A 27704-nucleotide genomic window follows, 5' to 3' on the forward strand; every position below is an offset into this window, starting at 1 on the left:
TCCTGTCTCCCTCTGCCTAGAACACTCTGCTCACACTGGCCTTTTTCCTTTTCTTTGAACTGGTTAAGCTCCTTCCCATCTTAAAGCCTTTGCCTGCATCTGCCCCCTCACCTGGAATTCTCTTCTCCAGGTCTTTACGATGTTGACTCCTTATTTTCACTCAGCTGTTAGTTCAGTGGCCATCATCTCAAAGTAACTTCCCCTGACCACCCAATTTAATATTACCCTTGAGATACTCTTTCTTAAATTAGACTCTTTTAATGACCTTGTAATACTTGACGCTATCTAAAATTACAGAATGATTTACGCTCCTTTGGGTATATAACCCATGATGGGATTGCTGGCTTGAATGGTAGTTCCATTTGTAGCTCCTTGGGGAATTGCCACACTGTTTTCCAAAATATTTACACTCTCACCAACAGTGTATAAGCATTCCTTTTTCTCCACAATCTCATTAGCATCTGTTATTTTTTGACTTTTTAATAATGGCCATTCTGACTGGTATGAGATGACATGTCATTACGGTTTTGATTTGCATTTCTCTAATGATGAGTGGTATTGTGTTTTTTTCGTATACTTGTTGGCCACATGTATGTCTTCTTTTGGAAAGTGTCTGTTCGTGTCCTTTCCCCACTTTTTATTTTTTATTGTTTTTGAGATGGAGTCTCACTCTGCCTTCCAGGCTGAAGAGCAGTGACGCAATCTCGGCTCACTGCAATCTCCGCCTCCTGAGTAGCTAGAATTGCAGGCAGCTGCCACAACGCCCAGTGAATTTTTGTATTTTTAGTAGACACAGGGCTTCACCAGGTTGGCCAGGCTGGTCTTGAACTCCTGGCCTCAAGTCATTGGCCTCCCAAAGTGCTGGGATTATAAGCGTGAGCCACCGTGCCTGATCTTTTGCCTACTTTTTAATGGACTATTTGTTTTTTTCTTGTTTGTTTAAGTTTCTTATAGATGCTAGATCACAGACCATTGCCAGATGCACAGCTTGCAAAAATCTTCTTTCACTCTATAGATTGTTTATTCTGTTGATAGTTCTGCAAACTAATGCAGAAACAGAAAATGAAATACTGCATATTCTCACTTATAAGTGGGAACTAAATGATGAGAACACATAGACACATAGACGGGAACAACAGACACTGGGGCCTACCATAGGATGGAAGGTGGAAGGAGGGAGACAATCAAGAAAAATAACTAATGTGTATTAGGCTTAATATTAGTTATTTACTCATTAGTTAATATGGGTAAATACTTATTAGTAAATATGGGTTATTTACCCATTAATAGTACTTATACCTTGGTGATGAGATAATCTGCACAACCAACTCTTGTCTTGAGTTTACCACATAACAAACTTGAACATGTACCTCTGAACTTAAGTAAAAGTTAAAAAAGCCTTACTTATTAATTCGTGTGCTTGTTTACTGTCTCCTCAGGAGGGTAAGCTTCATGATAGCAAGAATCTTATATATCTTGCACACTGCTATATACATGGCACCTTGAGTAATGGCTGGCACATATTTAGTGTTCTACAAATAAGTAGTTTAGTTATTGAACGAATGACTGAATCAATAGATATCTCCTAGGGATATGGCAAACATATAAAAACATTTTCTCCACTGACAACAAAAAAAGGAAATCACAATTCCATGGAATCTAACCAATGTACATAAAGCAATAGCACATTTAGGAAACTGGGTTTTACTTTAAATTTCTAGGTTTCATTGAGCTGATTAAAAAAACACTTAATTTTCAAAATAGAGTAGCATTCGTTTAGCAATGGTTCTATTACATATTTAGGTATACTAATATATTTCTAAATACATTCTTGTATTATTGAAAGGTGGTAAATTTCTGGAATATTCTCAGAGTAACATTATTTTTCATATATATGCACATATATACTTTCTAGTTTGATGTAAGTGCTAATACTTATAACATTTTTCTTACACAATTATTTTGTTTTCATTTTCAGTGAATCTTACTGGCATAACACAATTTTATTATTTTCAGCATTTGTATCAAGTTACATTCAATCATTGTAAGCTTTATTTGCATGATATAACTTAATTTTTTTGTGACCTTAGTAGTCTTTCTTAACAGGCTTAAGATGCAAAAATTCATCTTCAAGACCTACCTTAAAGTTGTCATGAATAGTAATTGAATTCTAAACAAAATCGACTCTCTGAATAATACTAGCCCTGCAAATATTATCATTGGTTGAAAAAGTAATTTATTGATTGATATCCGTAAAATGCAGATTGGTATGCCAAGAGCCTCCAAATTCCTTAAGAAATAAAAATGAGGTTTAAGGTGTTAGTTGTTAGGACTAACCTACATTAAACTACTTTGGTGTTAGTATGTTAGGACTACTTTGGTGTTAGTATGTTAGGACTAACCTACATTAAAGTGAGGTAGATAAGAACATGAACCTTGATATGTCTGAAAAATACAGGTTTGGAGGCTGGCTCTGCCACTTTCTAATTATGAGGTATTGGGCAAGTGATTTCACCTTGCTAATTCTCAGTTTCCTCATATACAAAATGAGGATAATAACACTCCTCTCACAATGTTGTTGTGAGGATTAAACAAGAATATATGGAAAACTTTTAGCACAGAGTTCTACACATAGTAGGCACTAAGTAATTGAGGCTATGATTGTTATTAGGTTGAAAATTTCTAGTCATATTTTAAATGGCCACCCTTATGAAATGCGAAGCAGATTGACTGAAGTTTGGAGTCTGTATGTGTTTTACAGAAAAGCTCAAATGGAGTCCCTATTGCATTGTCTTTGTCTATTTTGAATTTTGGTAGTGTAGGCCTTTTTTTTTTTTTTTTTTTTTTGGTAATGTAGCTTCAAGTTTATTAATTCATAGTCAATTGTCTCTACTAGTTCTGTAAAAACTTTTAAAATGGAAATAAATAATTTTTGATCTAGAGTGAGTGAGTCAGTTAATTATACTTATAATTATATTTATTTTTGTTAAATAATATCTTTTTTTTTTTTTTTTTTTTTTGAGACGGAGTCTCGCTCTGTCGCCCCAGGTTGGAGTGCAGTGATGCTATCTCGACTCACAGCAAGCTCCGCCTCCCGGGTTAACGCCATTCTCTTGTCTCATCTTCCGGAGTAGCTGGGAGTACAGGCGTGTGCCACCACGCCCAGCTAAGAATATCTTTTTATAAAGTAGACACATGTAGTAAGATATAGTATTAGATTTTTGAAGATTATTACATCCATTCAATGAGTAATTTTAAGAACTAACTTTGCTTAAAATATATTTAAGAATAAAACACAGACAATACAAATTTTCTTGTACTATAGCAAGAAAGGTAAGACTTACTTAGGAGTGATTACAATACCAGTCATTTTCAGATAAAAACTGAGATTGGTGCAGAATGCTGTTCATATTCAAGAAAGGAAGATGGAATGTTTATGAAAATTTTAATGGAAGATACGCTATTAAACTGATATGGAGTAGGGCCCACAGGAGGAAAGAACAAGATAAATAGAAATGGAGTAAACATAAAGAGAAAGGTCGGTTTGGAGAAACATATTCTCAAATTTGGGGGTGCTTAGGGGCATCAGATGTCACGGAAGCAAAGACCAAGAACCTGTTTCATTTTAATAGGCCAGAAGGAGCTCTTATTGCTTACACTAAAACAGAAATTAATCTATTTCAGTAGCAATGTGGGGAATAGGACATGGTGGAGAAAATTCAGCAGGGTGAGCTGTTCCAAGACAATTATAATAGCCCTTTAATAAGGTAATAAGTTCCTAAACCCAGTGTGAAGGCAGTGGGCCTGGAAAAGAAAAAAAATTATCAGGGATTTTGTGTCTGGTTGAATGAATGGATGGATGATGAAATGGTAGCATTCAACAATAGTCTGTGAAATTAAACTTTCACAATGAGAAAAAATTTTCCATAATTAGTAGTGAAAAGGAAATCAAGACACAAGTTTGGACTGAGGGCATGTGTAAGATGAGTCAAGAGGTTAGCCAAATCATCTTTAGCAGATGCAAAACAATGTTTATTTAATTAACAGTATAGTTAAAGTGGCTATTATTTGGAATTTAGCCTTGATAACTGAATTCAACTAGTCTGGAACTTTGACTCTGAACAAACCACGTCTTTTTTTTTTTTTTTTTATAGCTTTTTCCTTAGTACATTCAGAGTCACACCTTTCCCCAGATACTCATTATCTGGGAGATTAGACAGTGTTGGTTTATCTGCTATTGCAGAAAATTCCATTTTTTTAGTGACTAAGTTAAATCTCTATTTCGATCTTATCATTTCTATTTCAATAATATAATTATCACTTAATATAATTACTGATGACAAAAAGTCTATACAGAAATGTATCTAGCATTTTGGATCATTCGATCTGGTTTGAGAATGTGGAATTGGGTATTTACAAATTCACATGGATCTCCTAAAATTAGCTTTTGGGGAAGGAAATTTCTATGCTTTTATTAACCCAAATATAATTATTTAAAGTTAGGTTTCTGAATCTGAATCAATGTAATTTCTGTTTGGCGCGTAGAGAAATAAGAAATGGGAACAACTTAAAAACCGTAACTTTCCATGTGGTTTGTTCTCACTGAGAAAGAATCTCTTGGCTAATTTGGGAAAAAAGAATGTTTAAATAAGGAAGTTAGAAGTGCATAAAAAATAAGATTTGAATTTCAGAAGCCAGAAATGCCCACTAGCTTTAATTATAAAATTACTTCTGTTGACTATAAAGAATTGTAAACATGCATTATGATGATCAGTTGCATTGTGTAGTCTGTGTTAGTGGTTCACTAGTGTCTCCATATTTGGACCCATTATCTGCAGCAGTATAACTGTTCTGTAAGAATGTTGGAAAAATAAAAATAATCTTTCCGTATTGTATTTCTTTCCCTTTTTCCTCCTGTGTCTGCTAAATTGAAAGGTGAATAATGTAACATTATTATTATTATTATTATTATTATAAGTTCCAGGGTACCTGTGCACAATGTGCAGGTTTGTTACATATGTATACTTGTGCCATGTTGGTGTGCTGCACCCCTTAACTCGTCAGCACCCATCAACTCGTCATTTACATCAGGTATAACTCCCAATGCAATCCCTCCCCCCTCCTCCCTCCCCATCATAGGCCCCGGTGTGTGATGTTCCCCTTCCCAAGTCCAAGTGATCTCATTGTTCAGTTCCCACCTATGAGTGAGAACATGCAGTGTTTGGTTTTCTGTGCTTGCAATAATTTGCTCAGAATGATGGTTTCCAGCTGCATCCGCGTCCCCACAAAGGACACGAACTCATCCTTTATTATGGCTGCATAGTATTCCATGGTGTATATGTGCCACATTTTCTTAATCCAGTCTGTCACGGATGGACATTTGGGTTGATTCCAAGTCTTTACTATTGTGAATAGTGCCACAATGAACATATGTGTGCATGTGTCTTTATAGAAGCATGATTTATAATCCTTTGGGTATATACCCAGTAATGGGATGGCTGGGTCATATGGTACTTCTAGTTCTAGATCCTTGAGGAATCGCCATACTGTTTTCCATAATGGTTGAACTAGTTTACAATCCCACCAACAGTGTAAAAGTGTTCCTATTTCTTCACATCCTCTCCAGCACCTGTTGTTTCCTGACTTTTTAATGATTGCCATTCTAACTGATGTGAGATGGTATCTCATTGTGGTTTTGATTTGCATTTCTCTGATGGCCAGTGATGATGAGCATTTTTTCATGTGTCTGTTGGCTGTACACATGTCTTCTTTTGAAAAATGTCTATTCATATCCTTTGCCCAGTTTTTGATGGGGTTGTTTGTTTTTTTCTTGTAAATTTGTTTGAGTTCTTTGTAGGTTCTGGATATTAGCCCTTTGTCAGATGAGTAGATTGCAAAAATTTTCTCCTATTCTGTAGGTTGCCTGTTCACTCTGATGGAAGTTTGTTTTGCTGTGCAGAAGCTCTTTAGTTTAATGAGGTCCCATTTGTCAATTTTGGCTTTTGTTGCCGTTGCTTTTGGTGTTTTAGACATGAAGTCCTTGCCCATGCCTATGTCCTGAATGGTATTCCCTAGGTTTTCTTCTAACCCTTTATGGTATTAGGTCTAACATTTAAGTCTCTAATCCATCTTGAATTAATTTTCGTGTAAGGAGTAAGGAAAGGATCCAGTTTCAGCTTTCTACTTTTGACTAGCCAATTTTCCTGCACCATTTATTAAATAGGAAATCATTTCCCCATTTCTTGTTTTTGTCAGGTTTGTCAAAGATCAGATGGCTGTAGATGTGGGGAGTTATTTCTGAGGACTCTGTTCTGTTCCATTGGTCTATATCTCTGTTTTGGTACCAGTACCATGCTGTTTTGGTTACTGTAGCATTGTAGTATAGTTTAAAGTCAGGCAGCAAGATGCCTCCAGCTTTGTTCTTTTGACTTAGGATTGTCTTGGCATTGCAGAGTCTATTTTGGTTCCATATGAAATTTAAAGCAGTTTTTTCCAATTCTGTGAAGAAAGTCATTGGTAGCTTGATGGGAATGACATTGAATCTATAAATTACCTTGGGCAGTATGGCCATTTTCACGATATTGATTCTTCCTATCCATGAGCATGGTATGTTCTTCCATTTGTTTGTGTTGTCTTTTATTTCACTGAGCAGTGGTTTGTAGTTCTCCTTGAAGAGGTCCTTTACATCCCTTGTAAGTTGGATTCCTACGTATTTTATTCTCTTTGAAGCAATTGTGTATGGGAGTTCGTTCATGATTTGGCTCTCTGTTTGTCTGTTATTGGTGTATAAGAATGCTTGTGAATTTTGCACATTAATTTTGTATCCTGAGACTTTGCTGAAGTTGCTTATCAGCTTAAGGAGATTTTGTACTGAGATGATGGGGTTTTCTAAATATACAATCATGTCATCTGCAAAGAGGGACAATTTGACTTCTTCTTTTCCTAACTGAATACCCTTGATTTCTTTCTCTTGCCTGATTGCCCTAGCCAGAACTTCCAACACTGTGTTGAATAGGAGTGGTGAGAGAGGGCATACCTGTCTTGTGCCACTTTTCAAAGGTAATGCTTCCAGTTTTTGCCCATTCAGTATGATATTGGCTGTGGGTTTGTCATAAATAGCTCTTATTATTTTGAGATATGTTTCATCAATACCGAATTTAGTGAGAGTTTTTAGCATGAAGGGCTGTTGAATTTTGTGAAAGGCCTTTTCTGCATCTATTGAAATAATCATGTGGTTTTTGTCTTTGGTTCTGTTTATATGCTGGATTATGTTTACTGATTTGTGCATGTTGAGCCAGCCTTGCATCCCAGGGATGAAGCCCACAGGATAAGCTTTTTGATGTGCTGCTGGATTCGGTTTGCCAGTATTTTATTGAGGATTTTTGCATCGATGTTCATCAGGGATATTGGTCTAAAATTCTCTTTTTTTGTTGTGTCTCTGCCAGGCTTTGGTATCAGGATGATGTTGGCCTAAAATGAGTTAGGGAGGATTCCCTTGTTTTCTATTGATTGGAATAGTTTCAGAAGGAATGGTACCAGCTCCTCCTTGTACCTCTGGTAGAATTCAGCTGTGAATCCGTCTGGTCCTGGACTTTTTTTGATTGTTAGGCTATTTATTATTGCCTCAATTTCAGAGCCTGCTATTGGTGTATTCAGGAATTCAACTTCTTCCTGGTTTAGTCTTGGGAGAGTGTAAGTGTCCAGGAAGTTATCCATTTTTTGTAGGTTTTCTAGTTTATTTGTGTAGAGGTGTTTATAGTATTCTCTGTTGGTTCTTTGTATTTCCGTGGGGTCAATGGTGATATCTGCTTTATCATTTTTTATTGCATCTACTTGATTCTTCTCTCTTTTATTCTTTATTAGTCTTGCTAGTGGTCTATCAATTTTGTTGATCTTTTCAAAAAACCAGCTCCTGGATTCATTGATTTTTTGGAGGGTTTTTTTGTGTCTCTGTCTCCTTCAGTTCTGCTCTGATCTTAGTTATTTCTTGCCTTCTGCTAGCTTTCGAATGTGTTTGCTCTTGCTTCTCTAGTTCTTTTAATTGTGATGTTAGGGTGTCAATTTTAGATGTTTCCAGCTTTCTTTTGTGGGCATTTAGTGCTATAAATTTCCCTCTACACACTGCTTTAAATGTGTCCCAGAGATTCTGGTATGTTTTATCTTTGTTCTCAATGGTTTCAGAGAACATCTTTATTTCTGCCTTCATTTCGTTATGTACCCAGTAGTCATTCAGGAGCAGGTTGTTCAGTTTCCATGTAGTTGAGCAGTTTTTATTGAGTTTCTTAGTCCTGATTTCTAGTTTGACAGTTTTTAATAATTTCTGTTCTTTTACATTTGCTGAGAAGTGCTTTACTTCCATCTATGTGGTCAATTTTGGAATAAGTGTGATGTGGTGCTGACAAGAATATATATTTTGTTGATTTGCATTGGAGAGTTCTGTAGATGGCTCTTAGGTCCGCTTGGTGCAGAGTTGAGTTCAATTCCTGGTTATCCTTGTTAACTTTCTGTCTCATTGATCTGTCTAATGTTTACAGTGGAGTGTTGAAGTCTCCCATTATTATTGTACGGGAGTGTAAGTCTCTTTGTAAGTCTCTAAGGACTTGCTTTATGAATCTGGGTGCTCCTGTATTGGGTGCATATATATTTAGGAGAATTAGCTCTTCCTGGTGAATTGATCCCTTTACCATTATGTAATGACTTTCTTTGTCTCTTTTGATTTTTGATGGTTTAGTCTGTTTTACCAGAGACTAGGATTGCAACCCCTGCTTTTTTTTGTTTTCCATTTGCTTGGTAGATCTTCCTGCATACCTTTATTTTGAGCCTATGTGTGTCTCTGCATGTGAGATGGGTCTCCTGAATACAGCAAACCGATAGGTCTTGACTCTTTATCCAATTTGCCAGTCTGTGTCTTTTAATTGGACCATTTAGTCCATTTACATTTAAGGTTAATATTGTTATGTGTGAACTTGATCCTGTCATTGTGTTATTAGCTGGTTATTTTGCTCATTAGTTGATGCAGTTTCTTGCTAGCATCGTTGGAGTTTACATTTTGACATGTTTTTGCAATGGCTGTTACCTGTTGTTCCTTTCCATGTTTAGTGCTTCCTTCAGGATCTCTTGTAAGGCAGGCCTGGTGGTGACAAAATCTCTAAGCATTTGCTTATCTGTAAAGGATTTTATTTCTCCTTCACTGATGAAACTTAGTTTGGCTGGATATGAAATTCTGGGTTTAAAATTCTTTTCTTTAAGAATGTTGAATATTGTCCCCCACTCTCTTCTTGCTTGTAGAGTTTCTGCCGAGAGATCTGCTGTTAGTCTGATGGTCTTCCCTTTGTAGGTAATCCGACCTTTCTCTCTGGCTGCCCTTAACAGTTTTTCCTTTATTTCAACTTCCATGAATCTGACAATTATGTGTCTTGGAGTTGCTCTTTATTAGGAGTATCTTTGTGGTGTTCTCTGTTTTTCATGAATTTGAATGTTGGCCTGCCTTACTACTTTGGGGAAGGTCTCCTGGATGATATCCTGCAGAGCATTTTCCAACTTGGTTCCATTCTCCATGTCACTTTCAGGCACACCAATCAGTTGTAGATTTGGTCTTTTTACATAATCCTTATTTCTTGGAGGCTTTGTTCATTTCTTTTTCCTTTTTTCCTCTAGACTTCTCTTCTGGCTTCATTTCATTCCTTTGGTCTTCAATCATTGAAACTCTTTTTTCCAGTTGATCGAGTTGGTTACTGAAGCTTGTGCATTTGTCACGTATTTCTCGTGTCATGGTTTTTATCTCTGTCAGTTCATTTACAGCCTTCTCTGTATTGTTTATTCTAGTTATCCATTCTTCCATTCTCTTTTCATGATTTTTCGTTTCTTTGTGCTGGGTACGTAATTCTTCCTTTAGCTCTGAGAAGTTTGATTGACTGAAGGGTTTTCCTCTCAACTCTTCAAAGTCATTCTCCATCCAGCTTTGATCTGTTGCTGGCGATGAGCTGTGTTCCTTTGGAGGGGGAGATGGACTCTGATTTTTTGAAAATCCAGCTTTTCTGCCCTGTTTTTTCCCCATCTTTGTGTTTTTATCTGCCTTTGGTCTTTGATGCTGGTGACCTACTGATGGGTTTTTGGTGTGGGTGTCCTTTCTGTTTGTTAGTTTTCCTTCTAACAGGACCCTCAGCTTCCGGTCTGTTGGAGATTGCTTGAGGTCCACTCCAGACCCTGTTTGCCTGGGTATCAGTAGCAGAGGCTGCAGAAGATAGAATACTGCTGAATAGCAAGTGCTGCTGTCGGATTCTTGCTCTGGAAGCTTCGTCTCAGGGGTGTACCCCACCGTGTGAGGTGTGAGGTGTTGGGCTGCACCTGGTGGGGGATGTCTCCCAGTTAGGCTACTCAGGAGTCAGGGACCCACTTGAGCAGGCAGTCTGTCCGTTCTCACATCTCAACCTCCATGCTGGGAGATCCACTGCTCTCTTCAAAGCTGTCAGACAGCTGTCAGGCTCCACCCAGAGGTGGAGTCTACAGAGGCAGGCAGGCCTCCTTGAGCTGTGGTGGGCTCCACCCAATTCGAGCTTCTGGGAGGCTATTTTTTACCTACTTAAGCCACAGCAATGGTGCGCGCCCCTCCCCCAGCCTCGCTGCTGCCTTGCAGTTAGATCTCAGACTGCTGTGCTAGCAATGAGGGAGGCTCCATGGGCGTGGGACCCTCCAGGCTAGGTGTGGGATATAATCTCCTGGTGTGCCATTTGCTAAGACCCTTTGTAGAGTGCAGTATTAGGGTGGGAGTTACCCGATTTTCCAGGTGTTGTGTGTCTCAGTTTCCCTTGGCTAGGAAAAGGGATTCCCTTCCCCCTTGCACTTCTCAGGTGAGGCCATGCCTCACCCTGCTTCGGCTCTTGCTTGTCGGGCTGCACCAGCTGACCAGCACCAATTGTCTGGCACTCCCCAGTGAGATGAACCCAGTACCTCAGTTGAAAATGCAGAAATCATCCATCTTCTGTGTCGTTCACACGGGGGGCTGGAGGCTGGAGCTGTTCCTATTGGCCATCTTCCTCCCTGAGTCTTCTAACATTATTCTTATTAAATTATTTACATAAAAGAAGGTAGGACTGGAATGGATAAAATTATTATTTCAGTTCTTCTAAAATTTTTTTATTTCCATAGGTTTTTGTGGACCAGATGGTATTTGGTTACATGAGTAAGTTCTTTAGTAGTGATTTGTGAGATTTTGGTGCACCCATCACCTGAGCAGTATACACTGGACCCAATTTGTAGTCTTCTATCTCTCATCACCTTCCCACTCTTTCCCCCGGAGTCCCCAAAGTCCATTGTATTGTTCTTATGCCTTTGAATCCTCATGGCTTATCTCCCACTTATGAGTGAGAAAATACAATGTTTGGTTTTCCATTCCTGAGGTACTTCACTTAGAATAATAATCACCAATCCCATCCAGGTTACTATGAATGCCTTTAATTCATTCCTTTTTATGGCTGAGTAGTATTCCATTGTATATATACCATAGTTTCTTTATCCACTCATTGATTGATGGGAATTTGGGCAGGTTCCATATTTTTCTGCAATTGCAAATTGTGTTTTATTTCATTCTTTTAACTAGTAATGAGGTCTTTTAAACAGGGTTTTTATTTGGGGGAGCTGGATTTATTCTGGATTTGTACCACGGGTACATTTGTTTCACATTCTAACATTTGACAAAATTGGTAATGATGTGAAGTTTTCTTGAAAGTCCTTAAAAAATTTTGGTGGGTCTTAGCATTTTACTGTAAATGTAGAATTTTGTTTCTGCTATTGTATTATCATGAATGGTGTCATTGCCCAGTGAATTCTTATTTTTTGTGTGTGCTTTTGCCTATATAATCTGCAAAGACAAGCCGAGAGCTTTCCTTCTCCATGAGGTCTTATCCAGTAATTCTGGTCCATACTGTTCTCTCTATTATTTAAGTGCTTACAAAGCAGTGGTCTGTATTATACCATTTTCCTTTTGAGTGCACACTTTATTGTATTACTCTTTGGGCACTTGGAAGACTCTTGAAGTACCACCTCCAAAACCCCCATGATATGTGTCTCCTGACGTTCATGATGTTGTATAATTTCTTCTCTAAGTGTGAATGGTAACTGTGTTTTGCTACTAACCAATAGAATATGGAAAAGGTAATGGGTTGTTACTCCCTTGATTATGTTATGCTGTGTCAAACTCCATCTGGAATGAAGAATCACATTCCTAGAGCCACAAGGAAATAAATTATGCCAATAACCCAAGTGAGCTTGGGGACAGTCTCCCTCATTTGAGCTTTCAGATGAGAAGGCAGCTTAATTAACATATTGGTTGCAGTTTTGTGTGACTATGAGCAGCCCAGTCACTTAAACTATGCCTGAATTCCTGACCCACAGAAACTATGAGCTAATAAATGAATGCTGTTTTAAGCTGCTTGATTTGCAGTAATTAATTACACAGCAGTATATAGAAAACAGTGGCAAATTTTTTCTCCGAAAAAGGGTGGGAAGGCCTAAAGGACTGAAATTCTTTGTATCTTAGGCAATATCATGCCATGTGTGTAGTAGATGACAGGGAAATACTTGTTAAATTTTTATCGTATAATTGAATCTATTGAGTACATATTGATCTTTTGAGGAGAGAGATCCTTCAACATTCATCTTTGCATCTCCTTTACCTGGTAGATGTCTGACACATCACTGGCACTGAACTATGTTGTGTCAATCAAGTCTTAATCAGGGAGCTACAACTACATTATGTTATGGCATAACTTAGCAAATGATAAATTACCAGTCAGATATGACCCACTACCTGTCTTTGTACAGCTTTTGAGCTAAGGGTGGTTTTTTACTTTAAAAAATTGACAAATAATAATTGTACATATACATGGGGTACATAATGATGTCTTCATACATTTAATTATAGTGATCAGACCCAGATAATTAGTATATCCACCCATCATCTCAAACATTTGTCATTTCCTTGTGTTGGAAACATTCTATATATTCCTTTTTGCTCTTTGAAATTATATATTATTGTTAACTGTAGTCATTCTACAGTGATATAGAATACAAAAAATCAAAATATTTCACGATGTGAAAATTATGAAATTCAAACTTCAGTGTCCATAAATAAAGTGGTATTGGAGGGCAGCCACGTCCATTCATGTACATATTATTGATGGATGTGTTCATGCTATAGTGGTAGAGTTTAGTGGTTGCAAGGGAAACCAAATGTAGTGCTCTCATTGGTTTGCCCTGCTGCCAATGACAGGGATGTAACTATAACTGGACAGTGTTTCAGTTGCCACATATTTTGTCAGGTTGCAACATTTTGTTTGTTTTTAATTACCACTGCATATTCACTGAGCCAAAACAAGAAAATTAGACTTTGGATATTGTCCTTTAAGGGCCCATGGAATGTATATTATTTTGTGATCAAATTACATGACAAAGCATTGTAGTTTCTGTGTAATAACACTATATCTGTGCTAAGGCTACAATATGTATCAGCATTTTGAGACTAAGTGCTCATTACAATATTTCCAACTCAGGAATGCAATGGACAGAAAAATTAGAACATTTAAAATGAAAGATCTCATCACAGAAGAGTTTGTTCACAAAATCAAAATTGAAAATGAGTCTAAAACCAAAGTGTCTGGGTGTTTCATTTGTTAGCAAGGCAAGGAAAGCTGTTTAACAACAATGATTTAATTAAATGCTGTTTGACAATAGCAACTGAAGAAATGTGTTCACAGAAAATAACTGTTTAACATTACTAATCTTTTGATAAGAACAGTTTCTGAAAGAGTCAAGGACATTGGGAGCAACATCAACAGTCAATTAGAAAACAAGGCAAATGATTCTAATTGGTTTTCATTGGCTTTTGATGAGTCAATAGATGTTATCAATGTTCCTCAGTTGTTTATTTGAAGTAAATACCAAGTGAATGCCAAGTTTAAAGTGGCTACATAATGAACTACTATTAGTTGTCTGTGTGGGACAACTCTAGATGAGAATGTTTTCAAAGAAGTTGAGAAACACTTATTCAGTACAACTTGCAGTGGAATCTGCTAAGATATGTTACATCTTATGGAGATAAAACATATGTGGATCAGAAAAAGACTTAGTTGGACAAATGTACAAAGTTTATTAAATGGTAAGGTGTTTTGCTTCTGTTCCTAGATGGCTGACTAGGAACAGCTCCAGTCAGCAGCTCCCAGTGTGATCAATGCAGAATATGGGTGATTTCTGCATTTCCAACTGAGCTACCTGGTTCATCACATTGGGATCAGTTGGACAGTGGGTGCAGCCCATAGAGGGTGAGCCAAAGCAGGGTGGGGCGTTTCCTCACACAGGAAGCACAAGGGGTCTGGGTATTTTCCTTTCCTAGCCAAGGGAAGCTATGACAGACTGCACCTGGAAAATCAGCACACTTCTGCCCAAATACTGCAGTTTTCCCATGGTCTTAGCAACTGGAAGACCAGGAGATTCTCTCCCATGCCTGACTTGGTGGGGTCCATGCCCATAGAGCCTTGCTCACTGCTAGTGCAGCAGTCTGAGATTTACCTGCGAGGCTGCAGCCAGGTGGGGTGAGGGGGCATCTGACATTGCTGAGGCTTGAGTAGGTAAACAAATCGGCATGGAAGCTGGAACTCAGTGGAGCCCACCACAGCTCAGCAATCATATTGAATGGGCAAAAACTGGAAGCATTACCTTTGAAAACCGACACAAGACAAGGATGCCCTCACCCATCACTACTGTTCAACACAGTGTTGAAAGTTCTGGCCAAGGCAATCAGGCAAGAGAAAGAAATAAAGGGTGTTCAGTTAGGAAAAGAGGAAGTCAAATTGTCCCCGTTTGCAGATGACATGATTGTATATTTAGAAAAGCCCATCATCTCAGCCCCATATCTCCTTAGGCTGATAAGCAACTTCAGCAAAGGCTCAGGATACAAAATCAATGTGCAAAAATCACAAACATTCTATGCACCAATAACAGACGAGAGAGAGCCAAATAATGAATGAACTCCCATTCACAATTTCTACAAAGAGAATAAAATACCTAGGAATCCAACTTACAAGGGATGTAAAGGACCTCTTCAAGAAGAACTACAAACCACTGCTGAACAAAATAAAAGAGGACACAAATAAATGGAAGAGCATTCTATGCTCATGAATAGGAAGAATCAATATTGTGAAAATGGCCATACTGCCCAAGGTAATTTATAGGTTCAATGCCATCCACGTCAAGCTACCAATGACTTTCTTCACAGAATTGGAAAAACTAAGTTCATATGGAACCACAAAAGAGCCCACATATCCAAGACAACCCTATGCAAAAAGAACAAAGCTGGAGGCATCATGCTACCTGACTTCAAACTATACCACAAGGCTACAGTAACCAAAACAGCATGGTACTGGTACCAAAACAGATATGTAGACCAATGGAACAGAACAGAGGCCTCAGAAATAAAACCACACATCTACAATCATCTGATCTTTGACAAACTTGACAAGAACAAGAAATGGGGAAAGGATTCCCTATTTAATAAATGGTGCTGGGAAAACTGGCTAACCACATGTAGAAAGCTGAAACTGGATCCCTTCCTTACACTTTATACAAAAATTAATTCAAGATGGGTTAAAGAGTTAAATGTAAGACCTAAAACCATAAAACCCCTAGAAGAAAACCTAGGCAATACCATTCAGTACATAGGCATGGGCAAACACTTCATGACTAAAACACCAAAAGCGATGGCTACTGGAGCTGAAATAGACAAATGGGATCTAATTAAACTAAAGGGCTTCTGCATAGCAAAAGAAACTACCATCAGAGTGAACAGGCAACCTGCAAAAATGGGAGAAAATTTTGCAATCTACCCCTCTAACAAAGGACTGATATCCAGAATCTATAAAGAACTTCAACAAATTTACAAGAAAAAAACAAACAATGCCATCAAAAAGTGAGCAAAGGATATGAATAGACACTTCTCCAAAGAAGACATCTATGGATCCAACAGACACATGAAAAAATGCTCATCATCACTGGTCATCAGAGAAATGCCAAACAAAATCACAATGAGACACCATCTCACACCAGTTATATTGGCAACCATTAAAAAGTCAGGAAACAACAGATGCTGGAGAGGATGCAGAGAAATAGGAACACTTTTATACTGTTAGTGGGAGCATAAATTAGTTCAACCATTGTGGAAGACAGTGTGGTGATTCCTCAAGGATCTAGAACTAGAAATATCATTTGATTCAGTGATTCCTTTACTGGGAATATATCCAAAGGATTATAAATCAAGCTATTTTAAAGACACATGCACACGTATGTTTATTGTGGCACTATTCACAATAGCAAAGACTTGGAACCAACCCAAATGTCCATCAGTGATAGATTGGATTAAGAAAATGTGGCACATATATACCATGGAATACTATGCAGCCATTAAAAAGGATCAGTTCATGTCCTTTGCAGGGACATGGATGAAGCTGGAAACCATCATTCTCAGCAAACTATCACAAGGACAGTAAACCAAACACCGCATGTTCTCACTCATAGTTGGGAATTGAACAATGAGGGTACTTGGACACAGGGCAGGGTACATCGCATACCAGGGCCTTTCAGGGGTTGGGGGCCTTGGGGACGAATAGCATTAGGAGAAATACCTAATGTAAATGACGAGTTGATGGGTGCAGTGAACCAACATGGCACATGTATAGCTATGCAGCAAACCTGCACGTTTTGCTCATGTACCCTAGAAATTAAAATATAATTTTTTAAAAAAGGAAAAAAATAAAAATTAAAAATTAAAATAATAAAAAAGTTGTTTTAAGTTTGGTTCTTCATTCTATTATTCACTAGAAGCACTTTTTGGGAAAATAATTGAATCTATCATGTATTATTGAACCCATACTGGAGATTCATTAGTTATTCTGGAATTAACCACTGTCAATTACATTATTTTTGCCAGAAATATAAATTGGATATTCAAAATTTCCATACCACACAGCAATTCAATGGCTTAGCATGATTAAGTTTTGCTATGGATATTTTGAATTCATAAATGGAAATGACTGAATTTTTCCTGAAGAACTATCCACACACAGTGTTCCTACTTTATAGACGGCATTGGAATTTAGTTTGTGCTGAAAAGTTGATAATGTTTCTAAAGGAATTCAACCTGAAATTACATAAGCAGATGTTGCAGGAAGTCAGGGACTCCAAAAGGAGGGACTAGCTGGAGCCACGGCAGAGGAACATAAGTTGTGAAGATTTCATTTTAATATGAATATATGTCAGTTCCCAAATAATACTTTCATAATTTCTTATGCCTGTCTTTACTTCAATCTCTGAACATAAATTGTGAAGATTTCATTTTAATATGGACATATATCAGTTCCCCAAATTAATCCTTTTATAATTTCTAATGCCTGTCTTACTTTAATCTCTTAATCCTGTTATCTTCGTAAGCTGAGAATGTACATCACCTCAGGACCACTATTGTGTTAACTGTACAAATTGATTGTAAAACACGTGTGTTTAAACAATATGAAATCAGTGCACCTTGTAAACAAACAGAGTAACAGCGATTTTCAGGGAACAAGGGAAAACAACCATAAATTCCGACTGCCTGCGGAGTCAGGCAGAATAGAGCCATATTTTTCTTCTTACAGAGAGCCTATAAATGGATGTGCAAGTAGGGAAGATATCACTAAATTCTTTTCCTAGCAAGGAAAATTAATAATTAAGACCCTGGGAAACGAATGCATTCCTCGGGGGAGGTCTATAAACGGCCACTCTGGGAGTGTCTGTCTTATGCAGTTGAGATAAGGAAATACACTCTGGTCTCCTGCAGTACCCTCAGGCTTGCTAGGATTGGGAAACCCTGCCCTGGTAAATTTGAGGTCCGACTGGTTCTCTGCTCTCGAACTCTGTTTTCTGTTATTTAAGATGTTTATCAAGCCAATACATGCACAGCTGAACATAGACTCTTATCAGTAGTTCTGTTTTGCCTTTTGTCTCGTTTTCTCAGAAGCATGTGAGGAAAGAACTAATTTTCTTTGTTTTCCTTTTTGCCCTTTGAAGCATGTGATCTTTGTGACCTACTCCCCATTCATACATCCCCTCCCCTTTTAAAACCCTTAATAAAAACCTGCTGGTTTCGCAGCTTAGGTGGGCATCACAGTCCTACCAATATGTGATGACACCCCCAAAGGCCCAGCTGTAAAATTCCTCTCTTTGTACTCTTTCTCTTTATTTCTCAGCTGGCCGACATTTATGCAAAACAGAAAGAACCTACATTGAAATATTGGGGACTGGTTCTCCCAAGAGGCAGAAAGCACTTATATGATAAATTTATACTGTGGATAAGTTATTTGAATGTTAACTAACATTGTTTCAATAATGAGTAATGTTAAACTACATTGTACACTTAGATACTCTCAAAGCTAAAGCAAGAAGTAAGATCTTCATTACAAACTTGGAGCAGATATGTTTTCTGAGCTCAAACTATAGTTCTAGCAACCCCTAATATTTTTTTGTTATTGCACTAAAATATACATAACAAAATATTTATTATTTACTCATTTTAAGTGAACAATTCAGTGGCATTAAGTACATTTACACTGTGGTACAATCATCACCACTGTCCATTGCCAGAACTGTTTCCTCATACCAAACAGAAACTGCATGCCCATTAAACATAGCTCTCCATTTGCTTTTCCCCACAGCCTCTGGTAACTTCTATTCTACTTTCTGCCTCTATGAATTTACCTATCCTGAGTACCTCAAATAAATGGAATCACACAATATTTTTCCTTTTTGTCTGACTTATTTCACTTAGCATAATGTTTTCAAGGTTTATCCTTGCTGTGTTGTATATCAGAATGTTGAAAAGCTGAATAATGTGTGTATATAATACATTTTGCTTATATGTTCATCTGTTGGACATTTGAGTTGTTTCCACATATTGACTTGTGAATAATGCTACTATAATCATTGGTGTACAAGTTTTGTTTCAGTCCTGCTTTCATTTATTTTTGGTATATACTTAGAAGTTGCATTGCTGAATCATATGGTAATTCTACGTTTAACTTTTCAGGGAACTACCAAACTGGTTTCCACAGTTGATGCACGGTTTTGCATTCCCACTAGCAACACAACAAGGTTCTAATTTATCCATATCCTTGCTAGCATTTGTTACCTTCTATTCGTTTTTTTCTTAAGTAATAACCATCCTAATTGGTGTGAAGTGGTATTTCACCGTGGTTTTGATTATATTTCCCTAATGATTAGAGATGTTGACTATCTTTTCATGTTCTTATTTGCCATTTGTGTATCTTCTTGGGAAAAATGTCTATCTAAGTCCTTTGCCTATTATTGAATTGGGGCATTTATTTATTTATTTATTTAGTTATTGTTGTTGTTGTTTTGTTGTAGGAACTCTTTTTATATTCTGGGTATTCCCATATTAGATATATACTTTGCAAATATTTTCTCCCATTCTTAACAAGTACTTTTTAGACCTTGATGCAAAAGCAAAAGGAATTTCCATATTTCAAAATCCATTTAACTGTGCAAAGGAAGAGGTTTCACTTACCTTTCAGTTGGAAGTAACTAATATTCAACATAATAACATGCTAAAAAGCAAATATCAAGAGAAGAATCTAATAAATGCCTTGAAAGTTATGAGTATGCTTAAATATCTTGTGTTCATTGGCACAGGAATAACTTTTTTCCACCCAAAACGTTTTTGTTCTTCTCATGAATAGATCTTAAAATTCAAAAGTATACTCAATTATAATTATTTTGTTTTGAATTTCATTAGTAGATGTTTCTTGTTATATGAGTACCTATATAATGTCCTTGATTTTGCCTCTTGGCTTAGAAAGAGTAAGATACTTGCTATCTGACTCTTTACAAAACAGTTTTGCCCACTCCTGTCATTAACGATTTTTCATAAGAATTAAACTTCACACAATAGTAGGAGGGACTGCAAAAGTTAAGACGCAGAAGAGAAGTTGGGTCATGAGAGAAGAAATTACCAGTTTACCTGAGAAATCTATCATGTTCAGATGCCAAAATGGTATTTCAAAGGGAAGACAAAAGTATATGCAGAGAAATGAGTGGCGCTTTGGGGTAGCTTTAATTTCTGTGGTCCCACAACAAGTGCCCAGTTGTGGTTCTGACTTACCATTATTCAGCAGGGTCAGTTATTAGGAAGAGGAGCTGGATGTGAGGTACAAGAAAGCAAAGACAATTTGGAACCATCACTATATATAAAACCACAATGACCTTTAGAAAGTAAGGCTGCTGTCTCACTTCTGCCTTCTGAGGCAAATTCCTCTTTTGGACAACACTAAATGAGGACTGTATAGTGTGAATTCTGGGGGAAAATTTCCAGCTTAATCAAATCGACATTTATAAATATACAAGTATACCACAATGTTGAAAGAATGAAGTGACGGAGATTGATCTGTTTTTAGTTAGATTATTTGTTTTTGAGATAATATCCATATCCCCAATGACCTAGTCCTTTTCCTTTTAACATTTATGTATAGAATAAACATTTTTCTTTAAAAATCAACTTTTTTTGCGATATATACAACAAGGTGAACGAATTTTACATAAACATTTAAGTGAGTTTGACCAATTGTCCATGTAGCCACCTCTCTACTCAAAATATATGTTTCTACCACTCCAAATTCTTCCTCACAGCCTTTGTAATTGACCGTTATTTCACTAGACCTAGCCAACCACTGATTAACTTTATAGTACTACAGATCAGATTTGCCTCTTTCAGAATTTCATTAATGGAATAATATAATTCATACTCTTGTTTCTTTTTTTTACTAAGCATTTTGTTTCTGAGATTCATTCATTCATGTTCTATGTATTTGTAATTTGTTTCTTTTTATAGCTGAGCAATATTCCACTGTTTGAATAAATCACCTTCTGTCTATTCATTCAAATGCTGTTGGACATCTGAGTTGTTCCAGATTTGGGCTATCAGAAAAAAAGCTACTATGAATATTTGTTTTCAAGTGTCTTGATAGACATATCTTTTAATTTCTCTTGGTAAATATCTAGGAGTGAGACTTCTTACTCATATAAGTTTAAATTTATGAAAAACTGCCAAAAAGTTCTCTGATGTGAATGTACCATTTTATATTTCCCCTTCAGTATGAGAGTTTCAAGTGTTCTACTTACTTGTCAACAGTGTTCCTTGCCAATACTTTTTGTTATCAGCCTTCCAAATTTTAACCTTGTAATGAAAGCTCATTGTAAATTTAATGTGCATTTTACTGAAGTCTAATGATAGGCATTTTTAAACATGTTTATTGGCCATTTGTGTATCCTCTGTAGTGAAGAGTTTATTCAAGTCTTTTGCTTATTTAAAAATTTAGGAATTTTGTATTTTTTTAATTATTGAGTTTTAGTTATTTTTGAATTCTTGGTACATATTATTTGTCAAAAATGGTGGAAATATTTTCTCCAAGTCTATGATTTCCCTTTTTCTTTACTTAAATATTATTTTTAGATAAATTTAAAATTAAATTTAATTAGTTTATGTTTTAATTGTTCTGGGTACATAGTAGGTGTGTATATTTATGGGGTACATGAGATGTTTTGATACAGCTATGCAATGTGAAATAAGCACATCATGAAGAATAGGGTGTCTATCCCCCACAAACGTTTATCCTTTGAGTTACAAACAATCCAATTACACTCTTTATTTTAAAATGTAAAATTAAGTTTTCATTGACTGTGGTCACCCTATTGTGTTATCAAATAGTAGGTCTTATTCATTCTTTCTATTTCTTTTTGTACAAGTTAATCATCTCCGTCTTCCCCTTCCCCTTCCCCTGTCACTACCCTTGCCAGCCTCTGGTAACCATCCTTCTACTCTCTATGACCATGAATTCAATTGTTTTGATTTTTAGATCCTGAAAATAAGTCAAAATATTTGCTGTTTTTCTTTCTGTGCCTGGCTTATTTCACTTAGCATAATGACCTCCAAATCCATTCATCTTGTTACAAATGACAGAGTATCATTCTTTTTTTATGACTGATTATTACGCATTGTGAATAAGTAACATAATTTCTTTATCCATTCATGCAGATGGGCACTTAGGTTGCTTCCAAATTTGGGCTAATTTGAACAGTGCTGCAACAAACATGGGAGTGCAGGTATCTCCTCAATATACTGATCTTTCCTTTGAATATATACCCAGCAGTGGGATTGCTGGATTATATGGTAGCTCTATTATTATTATTATTAATTATTATTATTATTATACTTTCAGCTCTAGGGTACAAGTGCACAACACACAGGTTTGATACGTAGGTATACACTACCATGTTGGTTTGCTGCACCCATCAACTTGTCATTTACATTAGATAATTCTCCTAATGCTATCCCTCTCCCAGCCTGCCACCCACTGACAGACCCTGGTGTGTGATGCTCCCTGTGCTGTATCCAAGTGTTCTTATTGTTCAGTTCCCACCTATGAATGAGAACATGTGGTGTTTGGTTTTCTGTCTTTGTGATAGTTTGCTGAGAATGATGTTTTCCAGCTTCATCCATGTCCCTGCAAAGGACATGAACTCATCCTTTTTTATGGCTGCATAGTATTCTATGGTATATATATCCCACATTTTCTTAATCCATTCTGCCATTGGTGGACGTTTGGATTGGTTCCAAGTCTTTGCTATTGTGAATAGTGCCGCAATAAACATATGTGTGCATGTGTCTTTATAGTAGCATTATTTATAATCTTTTGGGTATGTTCCCAGTAATGGAATTGTTGGGTCAAATGGTATTTCTACTTCTAGATCCTTAAGAAATCGCCACACTGTCTTCCACAATGGTTGAATTAGTTTACACTCCCACCAACAGTGTAAAAGTGTTGCTATTTCTCCACATCCTCTCCAGCACCTGTTGTTTCCTGACTTTTTAATGATCACCATTCTAACTGACATGAGATGGTATCTCATTGTGATTTTGATTTGCATTTCTCTGATGACCAGTGATGATGAACATTTTTTCATGTGTCTGTTGGCTTCATAAATGTCTTCCTTTGAAGAGGCTCTATTCATATTCTTTGCCTACTTTTTGATGTAGTTGTTTGTTTCTTGTAAATTTGTTGAAGTTCTTTGTAGATTATGGATATTAGCCCTTTGTCAGATGGGTAGATTGCAAAAATTTTCTCCTTTTCTGTAGGTGGCCTGTTCACTCTGATGGTAGTTTATTTTGTTGTGCAAAATCTCTTTAGTTTATTAGATCCCGTTTGTCAATTTTGGCTTTTGTAGCCATTGCTTTTGGTGTTTTAGTCATGAAGTCCTTGCCCATAACTATGTCCTGAATGGTATTGCCTAGGTTTTCTTCTAGGGTTTTTATGGTTTTAGGTCTAACATTTAAGGCTTTAATCCATCTTGAATTAATTTTTGTATAAGGGGTAAGGAAGGGATCCAGTTTCAGCTTTCTACTTATGGCTAGCCAGTTTTCCCAGCACTATTTATTAAATAGGGAATCGTTTCTCCATTTCTTGTTTTTGTCAGGTTTGTCAAAGATCAGATGGTTGTAGATGTGTAGTATTATTTCCGAGGGCTCTGTTCTGTTTCATTGGTCTATATCTCTGTTTTGGTACCAGTACCTTGCTGTTTTGATTATGGTAGCCTTGTATTGTGGTTTGAAGTCAGGTAGCGTGATGCCTCCAGCTTTGTTCTTTTTGCTTAGGATTGTCTTGGCAATGAGGGCTCTTTTTGGTTCCATATGAACTTTAAAGCAGTTTTTTCCAATTCTGTGAAGGAAGTCATTGGTAGCTTGATGGGGATGGCATCGAACCTATAAATTACCTTGGGCAGTATGGCCATTTTCATAATATTGATTCTTCCTATCCATGAGCATGAAATGTTCTTCCATTTGTTTGTGTCCTCTTTTATTTTGTTGAGCAGTGGTTTGTAGTTCTCCTTGAAGAGGTCCTTCACATCCCTTGTAAGTTGGATTCCTGGGTATTTCATTCCCTTTGAAGCAATTGTGAATGGGACTTTACTCATGATTTGGTGTTTTGTTGGTCTGTTATTGGTGTTTAGGAATGCTTGTGGTTTTTGCACAATGATTTTGTGTCCTGAGACTTCGCTGAAGTTGCTTGTCAGCTTAAGGAGATTTTGGGCTGAGATGATGGGGTTTTCTAAATATACAATCATGTTATCTGCAAACAGGGACAATTTCACTTTCTTTTTTCTGAATTTAATAGCTTTTATTTCTTTATCTTCTCTGATTGCCCTGGCCAGAACATCCAACATTATGTTGAATAGGGGTGGTGAGACAGGGCACCCTTGTCTTGTGCCGGTTTTCAAAGGGAATGCTTAGTTTTGCCCGTTCAGTATGGTATTAGCTATGGGTTTGTCATAAGTAGCTCTAATTATTTTCAGATACGTTCCATCAATACCCAGTTCATAGAGAGTTTTTAGCATGATGGGCTATTTAATTTTGTCGAAGGCCTTTTCTTCATCTATTGAGATAATCATGTGGTTTTTGTCATTGGTTCTGTTTATGTGATGGATTATGTTTCTTGATTTGTGTATGTTGAGCCAGCCTTGCATCCTAGGGATGAAGCCCACTTGATCATGGTGGATAAGCTTTTTGATGTGCTACTGGATTTGGTTTGCCAGTATTTTATTGAGGATTTTTGAATTGATGTTCATCAGGGATATTGGTCTAAAATTCCCTTTTTTGTTCTGTTTCTGCCAGGCTTTGGAATCAGGATGATGCTGGCCTCATAAAATGAGTTAGGGAGGATTCCCTCTTTTTCTATTGAATTGAATAGCTTCAGAAGGAATGGTACCAGCTCCTCTTTGTACTTCTGATAGAATTTGGCTGTAAATCCGTCTGGTCCAGGACTTGTTTTTGTTTGGTAGGCTATTACTTATTGCCTCAATTTCAGAGCCTGTTATTAGTCTATTCAGAAATTCAGCTTCTTCCTGGTTTAGTCTTGGGAGGGCATATGTGTCCTGGAATTTATCCATTTCTTCTAGATTTTCTAGTTTATTTGCATAGAGTTGCATATAGTATTCTCTGATAGTAGTTTTTATTTCTGAGGGTTCGGTGGAGAAATCTCCTTTATCATTTTTTATTGCGTCTATTTGATTCTTCTCTCTTTTTTTCTTCATTAGTCTTGCTATCAGCCTGTTAATTTTGTTGATTTCTTCCAAAAACCCGCTCCTGGATTCATCGATTTTTTGAAGGATTTTTTTTGTGTCTCTATCTCTTTGAGTTCTTTTCTGATCATGGTTATTTCTTGCCTTCTGCTAACTTTTGAATTTGTTTGCTCTTGCTTCTCTAGTTCTTTTAATTGTGATGTTAGGGTGTCAACTTTAGATCTTTCCTCCTTTCTTTTGCGGGCATTTAGTGCTATAAATTTCCCTCTACACACTGCTTTAAATGTGTCCCAGAGATTCTGATACGTTGTGTCTTTATTCTCATTAGTTTGACAGAACATCTTTATTTCTGCTTTCATTTCATTATTTGCCCAGTAGTCATACAGGAGCAGGTTGTTCAATTTCCATGTAGGTGTGCGGTTTTGAGTGAGTTTCTTAATCCTGAATTCTAATTTGATTGCAATGTGGTTTGAGAGACAGTTTATTGTGATTTCTGTTGTTTTACATTTGCTGAGGAGTGCTTTACTTCCAATTATGTGTTCAATTTTGGAATAAATGTGATGTGGTGCTGAAAAGAATGTATATTCTGCTGATTTGGGGTGGAGAGTTCTGTAGATGTCTATTAGGTCTGCTTGGTGCAGAGCTGATCTCAAGTCCTGGATATCTTTGTTAACCTTCTGTCTCATTAATCTGTCTAATATTGACCTTGGGGTGTTAAAGTCCCCCATTATTATTGTGTGGGAGTTTGAGTCTCTTTGTAGGCCTCTAAGGACTTGCTTTATAAATCTGGGTGCTCCTGTATTGGGTGCATATGTGTTCAGGATACTTAGCTTTTCTTGTTGAATTGATCCCTTTACCATTATGTAATGGACTTCTTTGTCTCTTTTGATCTTTGTTGGTTTAAAGTCTGTTTTGTCAGAGACTAGGATTGCAACCCCTGCTCTTTTTTTGTTTTCCATTTGCTTGGTAGATCTTTCTCCATCCCTTTATTTTGAGCCTATGTATGTCTCTGCATGTGAGATAGGTCTCCTGAATACAGCACACTGATGAGTCTTGACTGTTTATCTAATTACCCAGTCTGTGTCTTTTAATTGGGGCATTTAGCCCATTTACATTTAATATTAACATTGTTATGTGTGAACTTGATCCTGTCATTATGATGTTAGCTTGTTATTTTGCTCATTAATTGATGCAGTTTCTTCATAGCAGTGGTGGTCTTGACAATTTGGCATGTTTTTGCAGTGGCTGGTACTGGTTTATTCTTTCCATGTTTTGTGCTTCCTTCAGGAGTCCTTGTAAGGTGGGTCATGTGGTGACAAAATCTCTCAGCATTTGCTTCTGTGTAAAGGATTTTATTTCTCCTTCCTTCACTTATGAAGCCTAATTTGACTGAATATTAAATTCTGGGTGAAAATTCTTTTTTTTTATTATTATACTTTAAGTTTTAGGGTACATCTGCATAGCATGCAGGTTTGTTACATATGTATACTTGTGCCATGTTGGTGTGCTGCACCCATTAACTCGTTATTTACACTAGGTATATCTCCTAATGCTATCCCTCCCCCTCCACCCCACAACAGGCCCTGGTATGTGATGTTCCCCTTCCTGTGTACAAGTGTTTTCATTGTTCAATTCCCACCTGTGAGTGAGAACATGTGGTGTTTGATTTTCTGTTTTTGCAATAGTTTGCTGAGAATTATGGTTTCCAGCTGCATCCATGTCCCTACAAAGGACATGAACTCATTTTTTTTTTTATGGCTGCATAGTATTCCATGGTGTATATGTGCCACATTTTCTTAATCCAGTCTGTCATTAATGGACATTTGGGTTGGTCTTTAAGAATGTTGAATATTAGCCCCCACTCTCTTCTGGCTTTTAGGGTTTCTGCTGAGAGATTCACTGTTAGTCTGATGGGCTTCCCTTTGTGAGTAAACTGAACTTTCTCTCTGGCTTCCCTTAACATTTTTTTCTTCATTTCCACCTTGTTTTATCTGACTATAATGTGTCTTGGGGTTACTATTCTCAAAGAGTATCTTAGTGATGCTCTCCACATTTCCTGAATTTGAATGTTGACCTGCCTTGCTAGGTTGGGGAAATTTTCCTGGATAATTTCCTGAAGAGTGTTTTCCAAATTGGTTCCATTCTCCACATCGCTTTCAGGTACACCCATCAAACATAGATTTGGTCTTTTCACATAGTCCCATACTTCTTGGATGATTTTTTTCGTTTCTTTTCACTCTTTTTTCTCTATCCTTGACTTTTTGCTTTATTTTGTTAATTTGATCTTCAATCACTGATAGCCTTTCTTTCACTTGATTGAATTGGCTATTGAAACTTGTGCATGTGTCATGCAGTTCTCTTGCTGTGGTTTTCATCTCCATCCAGTCCTTTAAGGTCTCTCCACACTGTTTATTCTAGTTAGCCATTTGTTTAACCTTTTTTCAAGTTTTTACCTTCCTTGAGATGGGTTGAAATATGCTCCTTTAGCTTAGAGATGTTTGTTATTACCGACCTTCTGAAGCCTACTTCTGTCC

The sequence above is a fragment of the Macaca fascicularis genome, chromosome 6 (assembly GCF_037993035.2).
Source record: "Macaca fascicularis isolate 582-1 chromosome 6, T2T-MFA8v1.1".
Lineage (NCBI taxonomy): Eukaryota > Metazoa > Chordata > Mammalia > Primates > Cercopithecidae > Macaca > Macaca fascicularis.